The 14,988-nt window shown below is 36.7% G+C and overlaps 1 protein-coding gene across 1 annotated transcript in view; it reads left to right on the top strand.

Moving 5' to 3' along the window:
- Positions 1-12,730: 12,730 nt before the first annotated feature.
- Positions 12,731-14,988, top strand: part of LOC122428206 (transmembrane protease serine 11F-like) — an 89,426-nt gene continuing 87,168 nt past the window's right edge. The window contains exon 1 of the mRNA XM_043448044.1: positions 12,731-12,861. The gene's annotated coding sequence lies outside the window, so the exon portion shown is untranslated. The remainder of the gene's footprint in view (positions 12,862-14,988) is intronic.

Here is a 14,988-nt window from a genome sequence, read left to right as displayed (position 1 = left end):
AGTTGTGAAATGTGGGAAGATGTTAAATATTGCATAAAATATACTTAGACTAAAAAGTTATTTATTGTTTATGTGAATTTCAAATTTAACCAGGCACCCTGTATTTTATCTGGCAATTTAACTTCTTAGGCTCCATTGATAGATTAATGCTGATTCCCCTTCACCTTTTCCTAACCAGATCTAAATATAACCAATGGGGTGATTTTTTTTTTTTCAAATCTTTTGATCAGAGTTGGTAGCTCTTTATTACTCACAAAAACAAAACAAAATGCTTCAGGATTCAAACATATAATTTTTGCTCCTCTTCCAGCCCTGAGTTCTTGTTCTATCATACACACAAACACACACAAAGCCACACACTCAGGAACATTTCCCGTCTTCTCTACCACCTCACCATCTTCTCCTCTCTTCATCATAATGACCTACCATCTCCATTCTTGCAATCTATAGTATTTTTTTAAGGGAGTGAAGGAAACGGCATGAAAATGTCACATTAAGGAAGTAAAGGAGTTTGAATCAGAGTAACAGAGCCTGCTTTTCTTGTCCCCTTGTATCTGTGAGGTGTTTTTTCATTACCTTGTGAGTCATGGTCTTTCCCATGTTTTGTTGAATCACAGAGCCCTTGGGCATATATGCTCTGGTATCAGTTGTTTTACACGGACCAAAAACAAAAGGCAAAACAACAACTTTTCTTTCAGAGCTTAATAAGCTCTGAGCTGAATTCTCTATTCCTTTGCTGCTTTCTTCTTCACTTATCATTTTCACCTTTTTTTTTTTTTTTCAAGCCTTCAGCTGAAGGCTCAGACAATTGGTTAATTAAGATTGTGATTTGTGACTTACCCCAACTCTCCGAACTATTTGTCTTGATGGTATTTCCTTTTAAACTGGTCAACAGATCTTTGCCACTTGGATTTCTTCACTTTCTTCTCCTCAATCCCATCTTTCCGTGGTATTCCCTCTTCTTAGACAAAAGAGTCATTTGGATTTTCAAGAACTGTCCTTCAGAAAATATCTGGCAGGAGTCAACCATTTCCATTAGGAAGTCACCAGATAGAACTTGTAAGTCAGCCTAATTACTGTCTGGGATTTGACAGTTCTTACATCTGTGGAAGCAGAGGCACAGGTGGGAGAGATTAGCAGTGTGTGAAAACCACCTCTTCGCAGCCCTTGCTTAAATTTTGGAAAGGGAGCCTATAGAAAACTTTAGTACAGATGAGACCAACATCTATCAAGATGTCTCTTCAAAGTAATAGCTGACTTAGCACAATGGAAAAAGCAATCATTTATATGTTAAAATCTTGATTCTGCCACTTACTATCTGTGTGGCTTGGAGTTCATTAGCCTCTCTGAACATTGATTTCTTCACCTTTTACTAATAAGATAGTAATACACTTCAAAGTGCTCTTGTATAGATTAGAAATGATTTAACAAAGCCCATGACACATGATAGAAATTTAATAAATAGATTTTATCTTTATTGCTATAGTTTCCTAATTAGAAATTTAAGGTTAAAAGCCATTAAGATAATATATTTTTATGTAAGTGGAGCTACCATTGCATCTGTGAATTTTAACTGTTCTCGTGATTTGAATTTGTTCAATATAATTGGTCTATGAGGAAATGAGGGAAACAATGATGTGTCCTTTAACTATTCCAAAGGGCTATAGGCCATATATAGTTTCACTGCAAAAGAAGAATCTTCCAGTGTTACGTACAATACAATTAGGAAAAAAAACCCCAAAGGTATTATAAGTGTCAGTCTTGTTTTGTTTTCTCATTCAGATATTTGCTGTAGCCTAAGGTGCAAATTAAATAGATTCATTTTGTGACAGCTGTCTCATACCATAATTATTTAATGACAGTCTATGTGTACAATTTTTGAGTGTAGACTTATAATTTTATGAATCTAATAATGTACATTAGTGCTTTTAAGACATAAAAGCAAATGAAATTTTATGATTCAAGAAAAAATCCTGAGTGTTTCAGAAGCAAGCTCTTTATACAAGAACACTCTATTTCCAGTAAATTTCTTGATTGTAATTCCCTATGACTACAATGATGTGTCAAAGGGTAAATAATTACACTTACACATGGAAACCTAGACTCAAGGAGGTAAAAAAAAAAGTCCAGTTGAGGGTCTAGATGGAATGTGGCCAGCAAAAACAATGAAAACAAAACAAGTGGCTAGAAAATTTAGCGGTTTCCATACTTTATGAAAAGTAGAATCTCTAGAAGATTCAATTCAGCTACTATAAAAAGCACAGTATTGTGGGATGTGAAGGATAATAAAATACATATAATAAGTCAATATTTAATAAATTATGTTACAGTACTTTTTTCTTTGGCACATTTTTGTACATGAACAACTATCTTTGGAGTTGGTATTTTTACAATAAAAATTTTGTAAGAGAAAGATGCACTTTTTAAAATCCAAAGTGGGGTTTGCTTTTAGTTGAGAGAAAACAATAATTTTGAAAGCCAAGCTTTGTCAAGGAATAAAAACATTTTTCAAATGTTTTAGCTCCAATTACTTTTAGATCCAGTTCTGGATAAGATCATTAAATTCCCTCCACTGCATATAGAGAATATTTCTCTCTTCTTTAAACCAAACTTTGAGGATTATTTCCTCAGGAACGGAAGTTATGAAGCAAGGTGAGTCTACACTGGTGCAAAGGAGGAAGTGGTCACTCCATTCTTTCTACCTGGGTAAATTGTGTGTGGGGGTGAGGGTAGGGGATGTGTGCGGAGAAACAGCGCTGGGAAGAGTGGTTAGATACACATGTTCTCCTGTTTCCTCCTGAGGTAGAACTCCAAGATGAGTGGAGAAGCAAGTAAAAATAGAAATGGGTAAGTCCAGAAATGCTGGAACTGTGTGATAGCTAGGGAAAGCTATGAAGTTCTAGGAGAAGCCCTGTATGTGGTCTTACTGAGTTTGATAAAGGAGAGATGTTGCACATATGAGAGAGAAATGTTTAAGTATATAGATAAACCTGAGGCTTATTCTTCAAGGCCTACTCTACATACAAGGAAAAAGGCTATTTCCATGTACTTCAGTGATGACGTGTGGAGGTGCAGAGACCTGGACCCGAACTGGTCACAGAAGGAAAGGAGTTGGAGACTAGTTGGCCAGGATCAGACTACATTGCTGGGTGCGGTCATGCGATCCCGAAGATGAGCTGGGCAAGGAAGCCTCAGTATCAACTATGGACCAGATCAGAAAGGAGCAAGGATCAAGAGAACACCCCAGGAATCAGAGGTCTCCACTGCTCAGCTACCTTAGTCACAAGCACTATTTATTCATATATCAATATACTTGGAGAGGACCAGAGGAGGAGTAAGAAACCAAGAGAAAAATATAGTAAAAATGGACATTTACCTGAAGAACAACCTTTAAACCAACCTAATAGAAAGTGTAATTTTGAATTCAAGAAACCAATCTATTCCAGTTAGGGAGTAAAAAGTTGAAAGAATTTAAATGTAAAACATAGATATCTCAGTCCTGCTGCACACTGCCCAGGGTAAACAAGTGCCAGGGGAAAGATGGCATCTTTGGCAGAAAAAGAAAGGTGACCATATTTCTTTGCATATCTGAGTGTAGTGAGTAAATGTTGATCTCAATACATCTCCTAAAATAGAAAAATGAAGAATGGAGAAATTACCTAGAGCTGAGTCTCTCCTCCCACCTGCCATCTCTGTTCAATCATATTTATAACATATCCCCCAGTGATGGAGACCATGCAACATATTAAAAGAAATCAAGGGCAATGATAAACAGATCCACATAAACTTAACATTTCACAAGTATCATCTCTCCAGGAGAGGACTTCCTTGGTAGCTCAGCTGGTAAAGAATCCACTTGTAATTCAGGAGATCCCAGTCCGATTCCTGGGTCAGGAAGATCTGCTAGAGAAGGGATAGGCTACCCACTTGGCCTATCTTGGGCCAAGTATTCTTGGGCTTCCCTGGTGGTTCAGCTGGTGAAAAATCTAACTGCAATGCAGGAAATCTAAGTTTGATCCCTTGATTGGGAATATACCCTGGAGAAGAGAAAAGCTACCCACTCCAGTGTTCTGGCCTTGAGAATTCCTTGGACTGTATAGTCCATTGGGTTGCAAAGAGTCAAACAAGACTGAGAGACTTTCACTTTTTCTCAGTTAGAAATTCAATCAAATCATTTAATCATGAATGCAGAAATAGCAAACAGCAGAAAAGATCAGATCTAACAAAGCAAGCATTGAAAATATGAATTAATAAAGAGGAAACAGCAAACATTTGACCAATTCCTGACTTCTAATTTATTTTGATTTTACATGAATATAAAATAATGATAATAATAATATCACTTGATTGTCAATCATTTTCTTCATTAACTCAAAAGTCTTGAGACAGCCATTTTTACAAAAAAACTATTTCTTAAACAAGATATTTATATACTTAGAAAAGCCTAAATTAATCTGATTTAGACAAATTATCAAACATTTTAGAACCTATTTTATAGGCTATAAAATCGAAGTCACTAAAATATGGAAAATTCAAGATTTAAGAACGTAAGCAAAAATGAAACAAGATTTTCAAACTTGCAGGTACAAGTTCTAGAAATTTAATATAGTTATATCACTAAAATATGGAATAGATATTTATCTGTTGGTATGGGAATAACCAGAATTATCCAAGAATATTGAATTTAGTAGACACAAAATTGTACCAACTGCTGTTTAAAGTTAACTTAAAATGATACGATTTTAACAAACTCAGTCAAGTGAATTTCTTTCCCTGAACTTTAGATGATTATCTTTCCTTCTTTTCTGTTACAGAAAATAATGTGAAGGCTGTGGTTTTATTTCTGGTGTAATCTTCATTAGGATTTTCTTTTTCCTTTCTATTTAAAAAAAAATCATTTCAAAATTACAGAAACTTGCAAAAATATTACAAGAAATTTATGTTCTCTGTGCCATTTGTAACATGCAATCATCATGTCTAATCACTCCAACATAGGTACTACAGTGCATATTTCCTATAAACAAGGGCATTGTTCTAGTACAGTAAAATCTTCCCAGGCGGTCTTAGTGGTAAAGAACTCACCTAGCAATGCAGGAGATGTAGGAGATGTGGGTTCAATTCCTGGGTAGGGAAGATCCTTTGGAGTAGCCCGAAGGAGTAACCTACTGGAGTAACCCACTCCAGTATTCATGCCTGGAGAATCTGACAGAGGGGCCAGGCAGGCTGTGGTTCATACTGTCTCAAAGAGTTGGACATGACCAAAGTGACTTAGCAAAATCATCAAAATCAGGAAGCTAACATAAATACATTACTACATCTCAATCCAAATACTCTCTTCAAGTGTCATTAATTATCCCAACCATATTCATTATAGCCAAGGCACCCAGAATCACACACTACATTTTGTGGTTTAGATCCATTCAATCTAAAAGAGTTCTTAAGTCTTTCTTTGATTTTCGTTACTCTAATATTTTTGAAGACTATCAACTCAGTTCAGTTGCTGAGTTGTGTCTGTCTCTTTGTGACCCCATGAACTGCAGCACTCCAGGCCTCCCTGTCCATCACCAACTCTCGGAGCCTACCCAAACTCCTGTCCATCGAGTCAGTGATGCCATCCAATCATTTCATCCTGTCATCACCTTCTCCTTCTGCCTTCAATCTTTCCCAGCACCAGGGTCTTTTCTAATGAGTCAGTTCTTTGCATCAGGTGGCCAAAGTTTTGAAGCTTCAGCTTCAGCATCAGTCCTTCCAGTGAATATTCAGGACTGATTTCCTTAGGATTGACTGGTTTGATCTCCTTGCAGTTCAAGGGACTCTCAAGAGTCTTCTCCAATACCACAGTTCAAAAGCATCAATTCTTCAGTGCTCAGCTTTCTTTATAGTCCAACTCTCACATCCATACATGACTACTGGAAAAACCATATCTTTGACTAGATGGACCTTTGTCGGCAAAGTAATGTCTCTGCTTTTCAATTTGCTGTCTATGTTGGTCATAGCTTTCTTCTAAGAAACAAGTGTCTTTTAATTTCATGGCTGCAGTCACCATCTGCAGCGATTTTGGAGCCCAAGAAAATAAAATCTGTCACTGTTTCCATTGTTTCCCCATCTATTTGCCAGGAAGTGATGGGACCAGATGCTATGATCTTAGTGTTTTGAAAGTTGAGTTTTAAGCCAGCTTTTTCCACTCTTCTCTTTCACCATCATCGGTAGGCTCTTTAGTTCCTCTTTGCTTTCTGCCATAAGGGTGGTGTCATCTGCATTTCTGAGGTTATTCATGTTTCTCCCAGCAATCTTGATTCCAGCTTGTGCTTCATCCAGCCCAGAATTTTGCATGATGTACTCTGCATACAAGTTAAATAAGCAGGGTGACAATCTACAACCTTGCTGTACTCCTTTCCCAATTTGGAACCAGTTCATTGTTCTATGTCTGGTTCTAACTGTTGCTTCTTGACCTGCATGCAGATTTCTCAGCAGGCAGGTAAGGTGGTCTGGTATTCCCACCTCTTGAAGAATTTTCCATAGTTTGTTGTGATCCACTTAGTCAAAGGCTTTAACATAGTCAGTGAAGCAGAAGTAGATGTTTTTCTGGAACTCTCTTGCTTTTTCGATGATCCAAAGGATGTTGGCAATTTGATTTCTGGTTCCTCTTCCTTTTCCAAATCCAGCTTGAACATCTGGAAGTTCTTGGTTCATGTACTGTTGAAGCCTCACTTGGAGCAATCTGAGCATTACTTTGCTAGCATTGAGATGAGTGCAATTGTGCAGTAGTTTGAACATTCTTTGACAATGCCTTTCTTTGGGATTGGAATTAAAACTGACCTTTTCCAGTCCTGTGACCACTGCTGAGTTTTCCAAATTTGCTGGCATATTGAGTGCAGCACTTTAACAGCATCATCTTTTAGGATTTGAAATAGCTCAGCTGAAATTCCATCACTTTCTCTAACTTTGGTTTGTATCTTTTCTACAAACTCTCTTCAGGTGAGTTTTTACCTCTTTGGCAGAAATGTCATGGAAATGATGTTGTCGTGTATTTGTTATACCCTGTCAAATGGACCACAATTTTGATTTGCCCCATTTCTGGTCTCATTAATTTTCATCAATTAACTAAGAAGATGTCTTTCAGGCTTTTTCACTGTGATAATTTTTTAAAATCGTAGGTAATTTGTGGGTAATATGCCAAGTCTATGCAAATATTCTATTCTTCATCAACTTTCACTTACTGGATTTCTCATCCAATTTTTTTCTGCCTGAATCAGTCATTACTAACTTGATTGCCAAGAGATGATTTTTATATAATCCCATCATTCATTTCACATTCATTGTGGATATCCCACTGTAAGTCAAAACTATTTCTAATAAAGAAACATGAATGTAACATTCAGTTATTTATAAGTGTTGCTTTGTAGCTTCCTATTTTACTTAATGAATTATAATCTGTTACTATATCATTTATTTGGATGCAACAATTATCATAGATTGAACAGTGGGGTCCCCTTTACTCTGGCTTTAGTGTCTTTTTGGCAAGTTCTGATAATTGAGTACTTCCATAATTTCTATCAGGACAAAATGTTCCAAGCTCATCCTGTGCTTTTTGTGATCCAGTTGTTTCTCTAAAATCTCTGGTTACCATAATGGAGAATGATATTTAGAAACTAAGATCTGATTGCTAGATGTGACCATTGCTATTGGGTTATTGTTTCTACCAAGCTCTCCTAGTGGACAGAGCTAAAGAAGATATGTTTATCAGTAACTACTTAGGTAAGTGTATGTACATATTTACATCTATATTTCTTTATCATTGTAGTGAAAACTAAATTCATCACAATATCTCCAATTTCAACCCAAAGTTACAAGGTTCACTCAAGCTTTCTTTCTTTTAATATTGTAACTTCTTTCTCATTCTGTGAAAAACCTAGCTCCTCCTTTAGTCCTTGGTATATTTATTTGTTTCAGTTCAGTTCAGTCACTCAGTCGTGTCTGACTCTTTGCGACCCCACGAACCGCAGCACTTCAGGCCTCCCTGTCCATCACCAACTCCCGGAGTTCACCTAAACCCATGTCCATTGAGTCGGTGATGCCATCCAACCATCTCATCCTCTGTTGTCCCATTCTCCTCCTGCCCCCAATCCCTCCCAGCATCGGGGTCTTTTCAAATGAGTCAGCTCTTCGCATCAGGAGGCCAAAGCATTGGAGTTTCAACTTCAGCATCAGTCCTTCCAGTGAACACACAGGACTGATCTTTAGGATGGACCGGTTGGATCTCCTTGCAGTCCAAGGGACTCTCAAGAGTCTTCTCCAACACCACAGATCAAAAGCATCAATTCTTCAGCGCTCAGCTTTCTTTATAGTCCAACTCTCACATCCATACATGACCACTGGAAAAACCATAGCCTTGACTAGACGGACCTTTGTTGACAAAGTAATGTCTCTGCTTTTCAATATGCTGTCTAGTTTGGTTATAACTTTCTTTCCAAAGAGTAAGCATCTTTTAATTTCATGGCTGCAATCACCATCTGCAGTGATTTTGGAGCCCAGAAAAATAAAGTCAGTCAAGCTATTACTGAGTAATCAATTACCTGACTCCTGCCCATTCTGCTACTTCTATCTACCACTTCCCACTTCTGAGCTCCTATGTGAACATACTCTGCACAACTCCAGAGTTAAGCCAGCCTGCTGCCACTGGCACTTCCCTGTATGGATGCCCTCAGCCTAGGTGAGCTTTTTGTAACCTCCACATATAGACACCTACAGGCTTCCCTGGTGACTCAGCAGTAAATAATCCACCTGCAATTCGGGAGACTGCCTGCGATGCAGGAGAGGCAGATTTGACCCCTGGGTTGGAAACATCCCCTGGAGAAGGGAATTACTACCCACTCCATTATTCTTGCTTGGGAAATCCTATGGTTAGAGAAGGCTGGTGGGCTACTGTCCAAGGGGTCTCAAGAGTCCGATACCACTTAGCAACTAAACCACCACCACCATAGACACCTACCTCCCCCAGACCCATTTAAGTGATTTGGGACTGAATTATTAAAGGAAAAATGGAGAAAACAACCAAGGAAGGAAAGAGGAAAGCAAAGAAGTAAGGAAGGAAGGGAAAAGCACTTGCTTGATAGATTTTTAAATAAACATCGTGTTAACATTTAGAAAGACTTGAGGAAAGAATTTGTACTTCCCCCAGCAGCATATGAGAGGACCTTCTCTCCATATCTGTGCTGAGATATGATATTAAAGAGATTTTTAAATGCTCATTTAATGGATGCCCATGATACCTCTCTAAATCTAGAGTTCCCTGATCTCTACTGAGATTACAAATTTTCCCATGTTTATCGGTCACTTTTGTTCCTTTTTGGGGGTATTTTTAATTTACTAGAAAGTAACAATTCTTTATAGAAATTTTGCTCTAAAGCAAAGTAAAAAAAATGAGGCAGTGTCTTAACCGGGGTAGGGGGTCTTTCAAGGATTTTCTTTTTTTCTTAAAAATAGGCTTATCCAACATGGTTGTATGATAAAAACAACAATCCAGTACAAAGTAGAAAAATTGCTTGCAAGAGAGCAAGGTCATTAATTTGTATAGTGACATCTTTTGATATATTAGTGGAGATCAGTGTTAAGACCCAAGAACAAGAGCCTCAGATAAGAACAATTGATCCAAGATCAACAGAAAGGGGAAGAGGGCAGAATGGGTGGATTCAGATGGAGAGTCTGTTACTTGTAGATATTTATTAATAGCAATACCTGGAGATACCTCCAGGTATTCCCTTTTTGAGTACAAAAAAAATACTAAATGAGATAATGTTAAAATATTATTATTATAAAATATTTTTAAAGTGTATAGTAAATTATATTTGGCTTATTAAAAGTCACCTAGTTAGAGGTTCAAAATACAAATAGGCAATGTCCAGATCATATATAAAGATGCAACCCTTATCATTTGCCTTTGACAACCAGCCCACAAAGTCAAACTACTATCTGCAACAACCAGTCCAGAAGGCCAAACAACATGCAATCAGCCACAAATGACTTGATCTTGATTAATAACTGATAACTTTCCTAATATTTTCCCCCACTTCCAACTTAGGACCAACCAGAGAAAGTTAAATATGCATGCTTTATCCAATCAAATACAATGCTTCATTTCTAATTAACTTTCTTAGAGTTTTCCTATGCTAGCGGCCCCCAGTCAGGGTATATTTGAAACCTTCTTTTTTAATACTATAAAGCTTCACCCACTGTGCCTACCTTTGAGTCTTTGCCAAACACAAATGATGGTGGCTGACTCCCTGGCTGTATATAGCATGCTCTGAATAAATAGTCATTACTTGTTTTCACTTAGTTGGTTTTTGGTTCTATATTAGAGCTATATATATATGTGTAGTTTTTTCAATTGACAAAATATTATATAGTATATATAGTTCCAGCAGTAAGTTCCAGTGCTTTATTATCAAAGAATTGTTTAAGCATTGGCTACTAGGTAGAGCTAGAGCAAATGACTCAAAAATTATTTATTATAAATAGTGTTTATGTACAAGTCCATATGAATGAATAATTGATTAATCTATTACTCAAGAGACAACCCATATTTTCATTCTATTAACAAATTGATAAATTAATATATATATACATGAATATAATATATATATGTATAGTATATACAAAAAGAGAGTAGAAATAACAAGCTATAAATGCTAAGAAAAAGAAGTAAGCAGAGGTTGTGGATAGAAAGTGATGAGGTAACTAGTTTAGACAACATGGTCAGAGAAGTTTCTTTGATAAGGTAACATCAGAGCAGAGATGTAAAAGAAGTGTAAGAGCAAGACTTGGAAGTATTTGCAGCAAGAGTTTCAATGAGAGAGCAAATAGAAATTACAAAGACTAAAGGCAACATGTCTGGAACTGAGTGAAGATGACGCTGGAAATGCCGGAGAACAGGAAGAGCAAGACTATACATGATCTTGCCTGCTAAGATAAGACTTAATTTTGTTCTGACTGTGCCAAAAAGGAATTTGACGGTTTCATTCAAGACAGCAACATAACTTGATTGATATTTCAATAATGTTACTCTGATCATTGTATACAGAATAGACTGAGCAAGACTAATTATGGAAGCAGCGATGCCAGTTAGGAGGCAATGCAGTAATTCAGATGACTAGTCATTAGATCATGGATTATGGTGGTACTAGTAAAGATGATGACTAGTGGTCAGATTCGAATATACATTTTGAAGGTAGAAATGCTAGGATTTTCTAATGGATTGGATGTGGAGAAGAGTCTAGCATGAATTTAAGGTTTTTGTCATGACCAGCTGGGTGAAGAATGGTGCAGTTTGCTGCGATTTGAAAGTGCTGAAAGAAGCAGTTATAGGGCTAGGGAGAATTAATTGTTAAATTTGGTACATATTAAGCATAAGATGCTTATGTAAAATACAAGTGAGTATGTTGAGTGGAGATTTAGATATGCAAGTATGGAGTTCAGAGAGGAGATAACGACTGAAAATGGAAGTTTAGGACTCCTGGACATAAAGAGTGCATTTGAAACAAAGGAATTAGATGAGTCAGGCAAGTGTGATAGAGAAAATATCTGAAGGCTGAGCCCTGAAAACTTGCAAAATTTAGTAGCTGAGAAGAGGTAGAAGATTCAGCAAAAATTTTGAAGAATGAACATTTGTTAAGGAGTCCTTTTAGGCTTCCCTGGTGGCTCAGTAATGAAGAATCCACTTGCAGTGTAGGAGCCTGCCTGCAATGTAGGAGACACAGGTTCAATCCCTGGGTTGGGAGGATCCCCTGGAGAAGGAAGTGGCAACCCACTCCAGTATTCTTGCCTGGGAAATCCCTAGGACAGAGGAGCCTGGAGGGCTAGTGTCCATGGGGCTGAAAAAGTTGGACTCCATCACCACCCTCATATAACTCTTTGTTGACTTGTGTTTCAAGTATTAGATACAATCTACTGGCAAGGGTGCACTAACGTAGTATATAGTAATGTAGTATATTGTAGTTTAAACATATCTCCTTTGTTAATTAGCAATAATTTAAAGCCAAAATGTAGCTGCAAAACTATTTCCTTGGGGTATTAACTCAATAACCTTTTGAATTAGATGTTTTTATCAGACACTAAAAGTACTGTGAATAATTGATGTCATGATAATATCTGCTGAATCCTTCAATTGTTTAGTGACTAAAAGTGTATCTTGCAGTAGCAGGGACTGAATAAATATTAGTTTCATGCTGCAGTGTTTCATCAGCAGAAATTTAATGTACTAGCAAAGGATACTCTAAAATTATTACTGTAGATTATATTTTCCATTCAATTTCTTCAAGAGCACAAAGCAATATGAGTAAAAAAGTTATTTCTTGAAGTAAGGATTCTATACCCAAGTTCTTTCATCAACATTTTCACTTCTAAATTTACTATGAGACTTTGGGCAAGCTGCATCATCTTTGTAGAGAAGAGAGTAAGCATGATGTTTTCTTGCTACATGTTGGGAGCTGTAGGACCAGATGGGATCTGTGCTGTCCTCAGAGTTCCCTGGAAGAGAGCCAGGAATAATGACAGTGGTGATTATAGGTGTGTTAGAAAATGCCTCAGTTGACCTGTTGTTGTTTTTAACATCACCCTATGATTGGCTAAAGAAAGATGGCATGTGACTGACTTCAGATTATCATTTTGAAATCATGGTGCATGCCTGACTCAGGTTTAAAGACCCAAGTCCTGGTCAAGAAGAAGATGGTATTGTCTTTCATATATTTCAGATTTCAGAGGAAAGTTTCAAGAGTTTCATTCTAGGGCCATTTACAACAGCTGCCAGGCAAAGGAGAAGATGCAATCTAATGTCAGAACCACTTCGAGATCATAAATTACAAGGTATGGAAAACAATATTTATGAGATTAACACATATTTTAAAATCTATTTTCTTCCTTATACCGTGTTATAGTTTCCTATGGCATGATCTTCCCTAAATGTACGTCTATGTTTACATTTTCTATCTCCCTTGTTCAAATTTTATTTTCTCTACTTGAACCTTAAATGAATGATAAGGCATTTTCAATGTGCTGCTTAGAAGTAGATTTTTAGTCAATTAAAAGATACTTTTGGAAGGTTTAAAATGGTATTTGTTTGGCTTGAAAAGTCTAATTCAGTGTTTCTTAAAGTGGGTACCGTCGACTCTCAGATATCCTTGAGTCTTTCATGGGCTGGCGACATCAAAACTAAAGTATCATTTGTGGTTGCTCTGTGCTGACACTAGTACCGATAAAATCAAAGCAGTGATGTTTAAAATTGCTAGTACCTTAGTGTTAATCTTTTTCCTTTTATAGAGCTCTAAAAAAAAAAAATTTTTGTTTCATTTAAGAATGTTCTTGATGAAGCAATAAAAGTTAATTTTATTAAATCTTGCCCACTGAGTACATATTTTCTTTAATGTGCTAGGCAACAAAATGAAAACATGCATAAACACCTCTGCTGCATACTGAAGGATGGTGGTTGTCTTGAGGAAAGTTCTTGGACATTTGAGTCAAAAGCTGAAGTAGCTGCTGTTTATCACATAGTGCCATTTTTATTTTTACTTGAAACTGACAGACAATACCATGGTAATTTAGACTTAGTTCTTTTATAGACAGTTTATTGAAAACTAATAAAGTGAGTCGATCACTTCAGGAAAAATAACTAGTAATGTGTTGTTTGTGATAAAATTTAAACTCTGAAGTGAAGATGAGAATTTTGTAAAATGTACCTAATCCTTACAAATGGAGAGTTTTATAAAGAGGTTGGTGGTGATATTGCATAATGAAATATGTCAGCATTTGGGAGATCTGTATGACTGTGTGAACTAAGTAAACCTATACTTCATAAATAGCTAATGCATAATATTTTACAAAATCAGGCACATCAAAAGATTCCCTCACAAAGTGACATAGATTGAGAGATTTTAGCATAATTAAATGCAACAGTTTCATTGATATGGCTTCATATTGCAACAACTAGCCTCTAAGAATCTATTGCTTTTCAAGATTTTGTGTAGAATTAAAGAATACCCATAATAATTTGAAAAGGCCACCAAGATATTCTTTCTTTTCAACTACATCTCTGTGGGGACAGAATTTGCCTAAAATACTTTAACCAAAACAACCCATTGCAATGAAATGAGTTCAAAAGCAGATAGATATAAAATGAGAGTCACAATTTTTAAAATAGTTTGAAAAATAATGATGTTATTTTTAAATGGCTGACTATCTTCAATTTTAAATTAATAAATGTTTGGAATTTATTTGTTTTAATTCTAATACAGTAAATATTGATAGCCTATATAAACCATAGTTGTTTAGTGTTCTCAATAATTTTTAAGGATATGTAGGTTTCAGGAGAATAAAATATCTAAGTACCTTTCGTTTAATTCTTTGCAAGGGTGAAGTCAATCAGAACATAACTTTGTTATGATAGGGTGTTAATTTAATAGCCTTGAAGCTAGATTTTAAAAATATATAATCTCATAAAATGTCATCTGTTATTGTCTTATTTAGGGACTTAGTCCATCACATATTTAGCACAGTGATTATACATTTGATGATTGCATATCAGAAGCTTTAAAATGTTTAGCACTACTGTTCCAGGTGGTATTTTTTGTTTGTTTTAATGTCTATCTCCTGGTCCCAGCAAGTTAACACAATCACGTCCATAACCATACTGCTGCTGCCGTTGCTGCTGCTAAGTCGCTTCAGTCGTGTCCAACTCTGTGATACACCATAGACGGCAGCCCACCAGGCTCCCCCATCCCTGGGATTCTCCAGGCAAGAACACTGGAGTGGGTTGCATTTCCTTCTCCAATGCATGAAAGCGAAAAGTGAAAATGAAGCCGCTAGGTCGTGTCCTACTCTTTGCGACCCCATGGACTGCAGCCTACCAGGCTCCTCCGTCCATGGGATTTTCCAGGCGAGAGTACTGGAGTGGGGTGCCATAACCACACTGGGGATCTCTCTCTCTATATATATATA

This window comes from Cervus canadensis, chromosome 26 (assembly GCF_019320065.1).
Source record: "Cervus canadensis isolate Bull #8, Minnesota chromosome 26, ASM1932006v1, whole genome shotgun sequence".
Classification (NCBI taxonomy): domain Eukaryota; kingdom Metazoa; phylum Chordata; class Mammalia; order Artiodactyla; family Cervidae; genus Cervus; species Cervus canadensis.
The sequence above is the reverse complement of the archived record's forward strand: the minus strand, read 5'-3'. Positions and strand labels throughout refer to the sequence as shown.